The sequence below is a fragment of the Triplophysa rosa genome, linkage group LG22, assembly GCF_024868665.1.
Source record: "Triplophysa rosa linkage group LG22, Trosa_1v2, whole genome shotgun sequence".
Classification (NCBI taxonomy): domain Eukaryota; kingdom Metazoa; phylum Chordata; class Actinopteri; order Cypriniformes; family Nemacheilidae; genus Triplophysa; species Triplophysa rosa.
Window position 1 is genome coordinate 3,591,011 of NC_079911.1, and position 13,623 is coordinate 3,604,633.

Below are 13,623 nucleotides of genomic sequence, written 5' to 3' on the forward strand. Positions count from 1 at the left end.
CGACGTGAGACGGCAAGCAGACAGTTGGTTAAGCCATACTGTCTGCTCCCTGACCTGGGCCCCAGCGAGTCAAGTTTTAGCATTAGCATTAAGACTTTTTGCCATATTTCTAGACAGGATGGAAACCCAGCCCAGGAGGGATGGAGACCATCTCGTTTCAACAGGTCAGGTCTGCCCTCAAAACTCTTCCAGTTATTTATAAAAACTATATCATTCTGCAGGCACCACTCAGACAACCAGCCATTTAGTGATGATAATCTGCTATAAATCTCATCACCACGATAAGCAGTGAGGGGGCCAGAGAATATTACAGTGTCTGACATCATGCTTGCGAGCTCACACACCTCTTTAATGTTATCTTTTGTGATCTCCGATTGACGGAGTCGAACATCATTTGTGCCGACGTGAATGACAATCTTACTGAATTTACGATTAGCCTTAGCCAGCACATTTAAATTTGACTTGATGTCAGGCGCTCTGGCTCCCGGTAAACATTGGACTATGGTGGCTGGTGCCTCTATGTTAACGTTCCGAACAATAGAATCACCGATAACTAGGGCACTTTCAGCAGGTTTCTCAGTCGGTGCGTCACTGAGCGGGGCAAACCTGTTCGAGACTGTAATCGGAACGGTCGAGTGATGTTTTGTCCTGCGACTACGCCGTCTCACAGTCACGAAGTTTCCCAGCTGCGGGGGATTTTCAACCGGAACCGAGCTGTGTGCGCTAATGTTGCTCGCATCCAAAGTGTTTTCTATCGTCGTTAAACTCTTACTATCCTCAGATAAAGATTGGATGCGAGACTCTAATTCTAAGATCTTCTCTGTCAGCCTAACTATTTCCCTGCATTTATCGCATATAAAGCCCTCGCAGCTGACAGAGAAGGCTAAGCTAAACATATGACATGAGGTGCAAGTAACAACAATAGGAATAGAAGCCATAACTCACCGGATTTGAAGTGCAATTCCAACTTACCAAGGTTGCTCGATGGATCGTAGTATAATCGCTTAAAAAGAGAAACGGTTAGCACACAAGACAAACCAGAGGCAAGATGATATTCCACAGTGTAAACAGAAAGCAAGCTAACACGCTATTGCTATGCTAACGGCGTTAAGTTAACTATCACTTTTGGTTTAGAATCTTCAAGTAGATAACAAGAACAGGGTTATTGAGATATCAGGATAAGTTAGCAACACAATAAAATACACTAATATTAGAGCGAAGTGGTAAAGCACTGATACAAACGAGCCGCCGGCAGCGATGCAGGAAACAGGAAACCAGGCCCAACCAGGGGATTCCAGTTCCCCTCTGGCAAAAGCTGCTGCCTCTGCACAAGCTCCAGAGAACTTGCACAACAAGGCTAAATAAAATAAATAAACTTAATAATAAAATAAATTATAGTTTAAGATTATCATTAATAATCTAATAGCATTTGAAATTTTGTGGTGAAGACATGTCAAGAGACCGCGTCCTTCTTTATCCAGCTCTATCATCTCAGCTCTTGTCAGGTCCCCACTTCCCATTCTCCGCTCTACCATCAGGTCAGGCCATGAACTGCATCCTGCTCGCTGTGGTAACCTTGGAACAATGAGACAAGACTGGCTGAGAGTAGAGTACTGTTCTGTACTCTTTGATGCAACAAGTACATCAGTTGTGTTTTTGGTTCCGGTTGATCTAACTAATGCAGCCTAAACCCTCAGAAGATTTATATTATGGAAGAGTGCGTGTTGTGTGTGTGGAGTGTTTTGTGTGTGGGTGTGTCTGTCTTCTGTGTTTTCAACCTTTTCTTGTTTTTGCAGGTACAACTTTGATTGTTTTGCTTGTAGTCAATGTGTCTCATGTACAGCTGCTTTGTAACAATGAAAATTGTAAAAGCGCTATATAAATAAAGTTGAGTTGAGTTGAGTTGAAGGCATGGAAGTAAACGCCCACTGCTATGATTGGATAGCAGTTTCCGTAGTAAACTTAGTTAGAGCCTTCTGTTGGTTAGAGACGTAACGTTAGGTTACACATTTATGGAATTCCAAAAGTGACAATATTAAAAATAAATAAATACAAAAATAAATCCATGAAGAAATGTAAAAAGCAAAAATAAATGAGTATTTATACTTTTATTTCCTCATTTATGAGTAATTATATATTTTTTCATGCTTATTTATTTTTTCATTTTTTATTTATACATTTATTTATTTCCACATTTATTCACGTATATATGTATTTATTCCTACATTTATTTATTTTTACATTTATTTATTTATGTATTTCTTTGTCTGTATGCTAATGAGTTGGGGCGTGTTTCACCTCAGACATTAGCAATCGATCTCAGAGCGGCGGTGCTGAAGCTTTGAGGCCACAGGGACACCTTGTGGTGTGACCAAACGAAACGAGGTTGACAAAGTTGCATAGAGAAGGCAATCTAGTCATTTAATATCACGTTACCTGTATTTAGATAGGGTTACCACACGTAGCCTACATACTCTTTATTAGGGACATTGCCGTAAAACATTATCCGGTCGAGATTTCTAAAATGTCTTTGCACACATGAACAGAAACTGCACAACAACAGGTCTGCTATGAGACACTTGGAAGAATACACTTGGACATGGAAGCGCGTGAAATTATCCACTAGTGATCACATTTATTGTAAATGCGCTGGATGGAGCTGATAAGAACTTGAGTTGTTTGTCGATGAGACTCGCACAAACCAGCTCAGAACGCCGAGAGAAACCAGCGCATTTCACTGAAGCCTACGCAAGCATTATGATCAGTGCGTTTGAAACGCGTCTGCAAATACAGTTTACATTCGCATTTCCTAACTTTGCAATGCATAACACGTGGCATTTCGAATGCTTAAATTATAACGCATAATTCCATAGGCGTAATTTGCGGGTGGACGGGTGGGTCATGTCCCCACCACTTTTTGCCCAAGTCAATTTTGTCCCCACCACTTATTGGAAGAAATAAAAAATACGGAGTGTCTATTTACCATTGCTTTGTAAGCAGAGGCAATTTCTAACAACTCCGCCCATCAGTTTCAGATTGGAATACACAAAGTGTAAGAAAGGCACACAAACATCAACTTCTCCAGTGGCGTAGAGCGTAAAGCGTGCGTTACCTACTTCATGTCGTCGTGGGTTCGGGACTGCTGTCCGCTGGACTTTTTCCCTGTCACATATCAGATTGTAAAGGTATTTATTTGTAATAAACGATGAAAATATTTGAAAATGGCTGTTCAAGTCATACATGTACCAAACATTTTGCGCTTAATTGCACTTTGATGCTATATATTCGTCCTTATTGTTCTCGACATGCCATTGCTATCGTCGATTGCAAGATTAATTACATTTTGATACTTGATAGAAAACTCCAATAAATGGAAAAAGTCACAACTTTGTAGTTTCATGAGTTCAAAACAAAATTTTGAAAGTTTGTTGTATATTTGTAGCCTATCTGGCAATGCCGTATAATAAGTGAAAATAAGATTTTTTTAAAGATATTATTTTTCCATCTGTTTCCCCTGTATAACTTACTTGAATGTTTGTCCTTATTAGCAGCGGGTTCCCAAACGTCTCGATCCTTGACCCAACAACAGGTAATCTGTGTCAAACACAAATTTTTAACATGGGGAAAACACATTCGTTTCAGTAGTTTTTATTTTATCACAAATTAATATGTTTAATTACGTATGGCAACAGCCATCCTTACATATAATAAAGCACAACATGCTTTAAATGATCTATTAATGAAAACATCATATAGTTTAAAAACAAATGGAAGCAGATCTGATATGTGGAAATTTAGAATAGTGAGTTTAGCGGATTCGTACAGTGGCGTATTGCTGCCACGTATTTTTCCACTCAATTATGTCGTTAAAACGAGATAATATGTTGTATAAAAAGATATTATCTCGTTTTAACGACATATTTGAGTGGAAAAAATAAAATGTAATATACAGCAATACGCCACCGTAGTAAAGGGATAATATGACATCTCATAATAATTACACATTAATCTATTACGTGAAAGTGACATGTTTTCTAGCTGGACATGGGTAAAATGTCATGTTTTCGAACCACGGCCCGCTGTACGGTACACTAAAAAAATCCGTAAAAATAGGGCACAATATACTGTATTAATATGAAGGATTTTCTGTATTCATTTTTACAGTTGTTTTACCTGTATTTTACATATTGCACTGCATTAAATTGCATTTTAGCATTAACGGAAATGTCCATAAAATAAAGGAAAATGTACTGGTAATTTTCTGCAAGTACTTTATCCGTTTTTTTACGGGATTTCTTTTTTACAATGTAGCCAAAATCAAGAGAGCGATTTCTCTAGTTGTGCTTACAGATACAGAATATTTAATAAATGTTTGACTCACAACAAATCCAGCCTGAATACATTTCAGATGTAGTAGTTTATATCCACGAAGCTTCCCATAACGGTCTAGTTCATCAACGAGGAATAATGCCACTTCCAATGGATCCGCTCAGCTACCACAGTGACAACCGGACCATGACGTTGGTCGTACCAAATAACGTTGATGTTGATAACCGTTAATGTTTTAATGATGCCAGAGTGTGGCTCTTTGCAGAACAGAGAACACGCGTGCTGGACAAGTGCGCACATTAAATAAATAGGAACGGTTTTAATTGTTTTATCTTATTAAACTCCAGTTTAATAGCTCAGTTAATAGCACCAGTTCAGTTAATGAACCATCTCGTCAAAAAATTGAATTAATTTACCGAATTCATGCAATTCCGTTTGAATTGTCTATTAATGAAACCAGTGAGAAAAATATGTTGTTTAAAATTATATAATATCTCGTTAAAATGGGAAAAATATGACGTTTACACAAGAAAATTATTTCGTTTAAATGACATCTCGTTTTAACGACATAATTGAGTGGAAAAATACGTGGCAGCAATACGCCACCATACGAATCCGCTAAACTCACTATTCTAAATTTCCACATATCAGATCTGCTTCCATTTGTTTTTAAACTATATCATGTTTTCATTAATAGATAATTTAAAGCATGTTGTGCTTTATTATATGTAAGGATGGCTGTTGCCGTACGTAATTAAACGTATTAATTTGTGATAAAATAAAAACTACTGAAAAGAATGTGTTTTCCCCATGTTAAAAATTTGTGTTTGACACAGATTACCTGTTGTTGGGTCAAGGATTGAGACGTTTGGGAACCCCCTGCTAATGAGGACAAACATTTAAGTAAGTTATACAGGGGAAACAGATGGAAAAATAATATCTTTTAAAAAAATCTTATTTTCACTTATTATACGGGCATTGCCAGATAGGCTACAAATATACAACAAACTTTCTAAATTTTGTTTTGAACTCATGAAAATACAAAGTTGTGACTTTTTCCATTTATTGGAGTTTTCTATCAAGTATCAAAATGTAATTAATCTTGCAATCGACGATAGCAACGGCATGTCGAGAACAATAAGGACGAATATATAGCATCAAAGTGCAATTAAGCGCAAAATGTTTGGTACATGTATGACTTAAAAAGCCATTTTCAAATATTATCATCGTTTATTACAAATAAATACCTTTACAATCTGATATGTGACAGGGAAAAAGTCCAGCAGACAGCAGTCCCGAACCCACGACGACATGAAGTAGGTAACACACGCTTTACGCTCTACGCCACTGGAGAAGTTGATGTTTGTGTGCCTTTCTTACACTTTGTATATTCCAATCTGAAACTGATGGGCGGAGTTGTTAGAAATTGCCTCTGCTTACAAAGCAACGGTAAATAGACACTCCGTATTTTTTATTTCTTCCAATAAGTGGTGGGGACAAAATTGACTTGGGCAAAAAGTGGTGGGGACATGACCCACCCGTCCACCCGCAAATTACGCCTATGGAATTATGCGTTATAATTTAAGCATTCGAAATGCCACGTGTTATGCACTGCAAAGTTAGGAAACGCGAATGTAAACTGTATTTGCAGACGCGTTTCAAACGCACGGATCATAATGCTTGCGTAGACTTCAGTGAAATGCGCTGGTTTCTCTCGGCATTCTGAGCTGGTTTGTGCGAGTCTCATCGACAAACAACTCAAGTTCTTATCAGCTCCATCCAGCGCATTTACAATAAATGTGATCACTAGTGGATAATTTCACGCGCTTCCATGTCCAAGTGTATTCTTCCAAGTGTCTCATAGCAGACCTGTTGTTGTGCAGTTTCTGTTCATGTGTGCAAAGACATTTTAGAAATCTCGACCGGATAATGTTTTACGGCAATGTCCCTAATAAAGAGTATGTAGGCTATGTGTGGTAACCCTATCTACATACAGTTAGGGTGATATTAAATGACTAGATTGCCTTCTCTATGCAACTTCATCAAACTCGTTTCGTTTGGTCACACCACAAGGTGTCCCTGTGGCCTCAAAGCTTCAGCACCGCCGCTCTGAGATCGATTGCTAATGTCTGAGGCGAAACACGCCCCCACTCATTAGCATACAGACAAAGAAATACATAAATAAATAAATGTAAAAATAAATAAATGCAGGAATAAATACATATATACGTGAATAAATGTGGAAATATATAAAAGTGGAAATAAATACATGTATAAATAAATAAATGAAAAAATAAATAAATGAAAAAATAAATAAGCGTGAAAAAATATATAATTACCTATAAATAAGGAAATAAAAGTATAAATACTCATTTATTTTTGCTTTTTTACATTTCTTCATGTATTTATTTTTGTATTTATTTATTTTTAATATCCTCACTTTTGGAATTCCATACACATTAGCACCATTTGCACGAGATTAGCATTATCTGGGGACCTCGTGTGATTTATAAATTACCTCCCCACATCAGTATTTCATGTGATGCACGGAATGATTTTACTAAAATTTACTGATGTATTTCCTGGATGTGATGGCAACGCTTTGCGTATAGTTTGTATAGCCTATAGTTGTATTGCGTTTAATGATATATGACCGTACCTGTCAGCATTTGAGACCTGTGATCGCGAACCGGACAAAAGATATCCACGATCGCGGGTCTCAAATGTTATGAGAGTTTCCATGATAAATAAACAAATGGGAGACTCCCGGTAACTTATGGATATGACCCAGCACCCGAAATAATACCAAAACATTTCAAAACAGCCTCCATTATTCGCAAACGGTGGATAAAACCTTGAAAAATGATATCAGAGCCCGCCAAATCACAGAGATCCTGATTCGCACGAGCTTAAGATCACAGACAACCTCTGCAATTAATACAAATGACTAGAGGTCCCCAGGTAATACTAATCTCGTGCGAATAGTGCTCAGGGCATATCAAGCGATCTCTAACAAAGCAATAGTGACGCATAGTATAAGATTGCTGCACCATTCCTATCGGATCCAATATTGACAGCACAGCACTGCTTTTTAATTTTAGTCTCTCCACAAATCCAGCATCGACCTGTGCCTTGTTCACGAAGGAATCCTCAGAGAAATGAAATGCTCCATGTTTTTCCCACATGAGCTGGAAAGTCTTTAAAAATAAACTTTAACCACGCATTCCTAATATCGGAATCCGAATGAAGGTTATGCAGCGACTGTATTCTTCCACAACCAGGGATGGCACAATATTTAGCTATCTTTAACGGCATGTTTGTTTATTGCTTGCTCACTCTATCTGGTTCCGCGCCACTTGTGTTACTTCAGAATTGTAATGCGCGAACCAGTAGGCGGGGCTAGAGAAGTAGTCGTTGATATTCTTTCTGTGGAGGTGGTGTTCAACCTATCAATGTCATAGATAGGTGCATTCCAGAACCTGGCGTTCGCTGGGCCTGGTGTCAATAACAGTTGTAATCTCAGTAACAAGGGCATTTTCAGATCTGACACTTACATGTTGTTCGTGTGAATACGATTCCCTCGTATATATACAAAAAGCCCGGGTTAAAATTGTGGTTTTAATTCATGGCATTTTTAAGTAATATTCTGTAAAATAAGATACTAGTAAAAATTAGGCTAACTGTTGAGGATTTTCTAAATCACAGCAACCAACGCATCTCCAGAATAATGAGCAGTGCCTCCAAAGCGTTCTCAGGCGCCACCAGATGGTCGTTTTCAGAAGAGCACCAGGTATTATCATTTTAGATTTCTAAAAACGCTTTGGTGGACACAGTTTAATTGATGAATTTATTGGTAAGCATATAGCCTATTAGTCTCTTATGCATTTATGCAATATATTGTAGCCAAACCAGAGAATGAAGTCCGGAGGATACCAGCATTCCTAGATACGAAATTTGCGTAGCTGTAATTCATAGGCGGGGATTATGCTAATTGTGAATGAACATACATTCCCGCCCTATTTACGAGAGATTGGAATTCATTAACACACACACATTTTACTATCAAATCTGACGTTTACAAAGTATTTGTGAATCCGGAGGAGAGTTTTCGGGAAGGTCTGTTTATGCGAAAATTACTTGGAATTTACACATATATTTACGAATGTTTCATGAATGAGGCCCAATAAATGCTAAAATGTGTTTTTTGACCATCTTAAATTGATGGCCATGCACTTGAATTAGATGGAGCTACTCTTTGCTGTTCTGATGAGGTAAGTCATATCTTGGATAGCCTGTGAGTTAGCCAATTTTAAAGTAGTATACAATGCAAAGCCCACCTCTACCTTTCTTGAAGGACACATTTAAAAGTAGTTTATGATCTTCCTCTTTATCAAAGCCGTGGAACTCTCTCTTGCACTCATTTCAGGAGAGGGTGTAGTCAGCTGAGGATGTAGTCAGCATCGGCTGGAAAAAATGCAAAATGCAAGTCGGTAGAATTACAAACTGGTGTTAGGTTCAGAAAACAACGCTGGTAAAGACATCTAACTTACTGTGTTGTCTCTTGCAGAGATCCTTTCCATAAGCATGTCCAGCAATCCATACAGTTGGATGTCTTAATGCAAGAGGCCAAGCACTGATGCAACTCAAAATGTTGCATGGGGAACAACTGCTTTCCTAGAGAAAAAACAAGTGACATGAACTATACAAAGCAAAACTACTAAACAATATCTTTTGAATGTGTTTTAGTTGTAACAATTGTTGTAAACAATTTTAGCATAAGACTGCAACGTAAATTAAAATGGGTCTACTTATGAAAGTAATGCAATAACATTTAGTATTTAAATGGCACAGTTATCCTGGATAACATTTATTACTTGTAGTTGGTTACCAGCCAGAATTTCAGGACACATGTATGTTAATTTAATGGATTATATGGTCGGATCGGACAACAAATTACTTAATAGACCTGGCAGAGAATACTCATAACAGACATAAGTGTATCTGACATGCAGTAACAATATAATTATGTTAAATTACCTGTGATTGTCTGGGATTTGCAGCTCACGGTTATCCAGATTCAATGCTGCGAGTCACGTTTGGAGTGACGTCAACACCCTCTTCGACTGATTGGCTAGAGGAGGGGCTGTGAACTAGTGGACCAATGGTAACGCTAAAGCTTGCTTTAATTACCATGAAACTCGAACTTCAGCATTTGAAAAAGCAAGTGCAGAACATAGAAATACAAGCGAGGGAAAAATAACGTATGCGTAGAAAAAATGAAAATATAAGCAGAAAATATCAGAGAACACAAAAAAATTTGTAAAGCAACCAAGGAAAACATTATTTTGTGTGCGATTTGGACAACTTTTTCTTTATGTATTAATTTTGTGCAATATAATTTAAAATGTGTTTAAAGTTCTGACTGGTTTTTATTTTTTGATTTACACTTATTATTTTTTTAAATATGCCCGCAATACTTTTGGCGGGAAATTTATCCCATATAAACTAACTGTATAACAGATCCTCTCTCGATGCACTCATAGTCTCAAGTACTTTTTTTGCGTTCTGCTCAGTTTCGCACATAGTAGAGCTTGAAGGGAAACATCCTGAGAATCACACTTAAAGGGATAGTTCACCCAAGAAACTAAATTTGCCCATGTTTTACTCAACCTCAAGGCATCCTATGTGAAAATGAGTTTTTGAAGCTCCAAAAAGTGCATCCATCGATCAAAAAACTGCTCAACACGGCTACGAGGTTTTAACAAAGGTCTTCCTTTATCCCTCTGCTGTGAACGACATTGTGAACGACATTGTGAACGAGAGGGTTTTTGCTCCGGCAAATGATACAGGTGTCGTAAGTTCCAATGGCAAAAGCAGCAACAGAGAGGAGACAACAAAACAAATAAAAAAATGCCACCGGAACTTACGACACGCCTGCGTCATTTACTGGAACAACAACCCTCTCGTTCACGCGCAGCTGAGGGGTAACGGAAGTTAATCATTATCGTTAACAGCTTTGTCACATTTATAAAAGACAAATACAACTATACGATTACTTCCAAAAACAGGCGAGCCCTGAACGCATTCAGGGGGCGGGACTACAGCACGAGCAAACAATACATTGTAGCATTATCCCTGCATAACTATTGATTAACTATAAGTTCGCCTTGTGCACGTACGCACCGATTGCCAACAAAACACTGACAAATGACTCAGTTTCACTCACCGCGAGCGGTTCATGACCGGCAACTTTTAGCACTGGGACAGCTCCATCTATCGGTTTCAAATGATCTCCAAATCCAGCATCATATCCACCATTTAAATAACATTCCTCACTGAAATGGGGTGAACAAACAAACAAAGCTTAACTTCACGAACGCAGTGCTCTCTCTCTTGCTCCAGCAGGTTGACGTGTGCGCATGCACCTTCTCTTGCTCTCCCTGGTTGACGCGTGGGCGTGCTTTTCCCTTATTATACACCGTGGTATAATGAACACACTCAGGCTCTAAAGAAAGCGGCCCGAAAAATGGAGCGCAACTTTAAGAAAACTAAATTAGAGGTATTTCGTACAGCATGGAAGGATAGTATTCGAAAATACAGGAAAGCCCTAATAACTTCTAGATCCGCCTACTTTTCATCACTAATAGAAGAAAACCAGCACAATCCTAGGTTTTTATTTAACACGGTGGCTAAATTAACAAAAAATAAATCGTCAGTGACTTCTGATCCTGTATATCAGCATAGCAGTGATGAATTTATGAACTACTTCACATATAAAATCCAAGATATTAGAGAAAAAATTATAACAATGCAATCAGAAGTGAAACCCGCTGAACAAACTAACTACAGCGCCCTTAAGGAGAAAATGCAATTATTTTATACCGTAGATCAAGATGAGCTGTCTAAAATTATTAGATCATCTAAATCAACAACATGCATACTAGACCCTATACCTACAAATCTACTGAAAGAGATGCTCCCAGAAATTATAGATCCTCTTCTTGGTATTATTAACTCATCTCTGACATTAGGACATGTGCCTAAAGCATATAAGGTGGCTGTTATAAGGCCCCTTGTCAAAAAACCCCAACTCGACCCTAGAGAACTAAGGAACTACAGGCCTATATCGAATCTACCTTTCATATCTAAAGTTCTGGAAAAAGTAGTTTCAACTCAATTATGCTCCTTCCTCCAAAGGAATGACATCAATGAAGAATTCCAGTCTGGATTTAGAGCATGTCACAGTACAGAGACTGCTTTGATCAGAGTTACAAATGATCTGCTATTGGCGTCTGACCGAGGTTGTATCTCGTTATTGGTGCTGCTAGACCTTAGTGCTGCATTCGATACCATTGACCACAGCACACTCCTACATAGACTCGAAAATTATGTCGGCATTAAGGGAATAGCTTTGAAATGGTTTAAATCTTATTTATCCGACCGTTTTCAATTTGTAGCAATAAACAATGAGGTGTCACGCAAATCGCAAGTCCAGTACGGTGTACCACAGGGCTCAGTCTTAGGGCCTCTGCTCTTCGCATTATACATGCTACCTCTAGGAGATATAATAAAGCGACACGGAGTTAGCTTTCACTGTTATGCTGATGATACTCAACTTTATATTTCCTCGAAGCCTCATGAAACACAGCAGTTCCATCGAATAATGGAATGCATAGTCGATATAAAAAACTGGATGAGTAACAACTTTTTATTACTGAACTCGGACAAAACGGAAGTGTTACTTATTGGACCGAAAACTGCTATAAGTAACAACCAAGAATACTGTTTAACTATTGACGGATGTTCCATAAAACCCTCGTCGTCAGCAAAGAATCTTGGCGTTCTATTCGATAGTAATCTGTCATTTGAGAGCCACGTCGCCAACACCTGTAAAATTGCGTTTTTCCATCTTAAGAATATATCTAAACTACGTCATATGCTGTCAATCTCAGATGCAGAGAAGTTAATTCATGCATTCATGACATCAAGACTAGATTACTGTAATGCACTGTTAGGTGGTTGCCCTGCAGGCTTATTACAAAAACTCCAATTGGTCCAAAACGCGGCAGCTCGAGTTCTTACACGTACAAAAAAGTATGAACATATTAGCCCGGTTCTGTCAACCTTGCACTGGTTACCTATAAAGCATCGCGTTAACTTTAAAATCTTGCTTATTACCTATAAAGCCTTACATGGTTTAGCTCCTCAGTACTTGAATGAACTCCTTTTGTATTACAGTCCTTCACGTGCATTACGCTCTCAGGCGTCCTGTCAGTTGGTAATACCTAGAATTTCAAAATCAAGTGCAGGTGGTAGATCCTTTTCCTATCTAGCGCCTAAACTTTGGAATAGTCTTCCCTGCACTGTCCGGGAGGCAGACACACTCTGTCAGTTTAAATCTAGACTAAAGACGCATCTTTTTAATCTTGCATACACTACTCTTCCATAATATAAATCTTCAGAGGGTTTAGGCTGCATTAGTTAGATCAACCGGAACCAAAAACACAACTGATGTACTTGTTGCATCAAAGAGTACAGAACAGTACTCTACTCTCAGCCAGTCTTGTCTCATTGTTCCAAGGTTACCACAGCGAGCAGGATGCAGTTCATGGCCTGACCTGATGGTAGAGCGGAGAATGGGAAGTGGGGACCTGACAAGAGCTGAGATGATAGAGCTGGATAAAGAAGGACGCGGTCTCTTGACATGTCTTCACCACAAAATTTCAAATGCTATTAGATTATTAATGATAATCTTAAACTATAATTTATTTTATTATTAAGTTTATTTATTTTATTTAGCCTTGTTGTGCAAGCTCTCTGGAGCTTGTGCAGAGGCAGCAGCTTTTGCCAGAGGGGAACTGGAATCCCCTGGTTGGGCCTGGGTTCTCCTGAGGTTTTTTTTCTCGATTAGAGTTTTGGGTTCCTCGCCACCGTTTGCATACTGTTTTTGCACTATCTGCCTGACCGGGGGGGCTGCTTTAGAATTTTAAAGTTTTACTTAATTAATATTGCATATAGGAATTTATTATCTGTTATATTTGACCTGTGCTTCTCTCTCCTTTATCCTAAATGTGTGCTCTCACTGAGCGTGTGTGTGTGTGCGTACTTGTCTGTGTACGTACGTGTGTGTGTGTGTGTGTGTGTGTGTGTGTGTGTCTGTGTGTGTTGGTGTGTGTGCGTGTTGTGTGTGTGGAGTGTTTTGTGTGTGGGTGTGTCTGTCTTCTGTGTTTTCAACCTTTTCTTGTTTTTGCAGGTACAACTTTGATTGTTTTGCTTGTAGTCAATGTGTCTCAT

General features: G+C 38.5%; 1 protein-coding gene across 4 annotated transcripts in view; it reads right to left on the reverse strand.

Moving 5' to 3' along the window:
• vldlr (very low density lipoprotein receptor) overlaps window positions 1–13,623 on the reverse strand; it is a 129,509-nt gene that overhangs the window by 28,388 nt on the left and 87,498 nt on the right. The gene's annotated exons all lie outside the window — the stretch shown is intronic.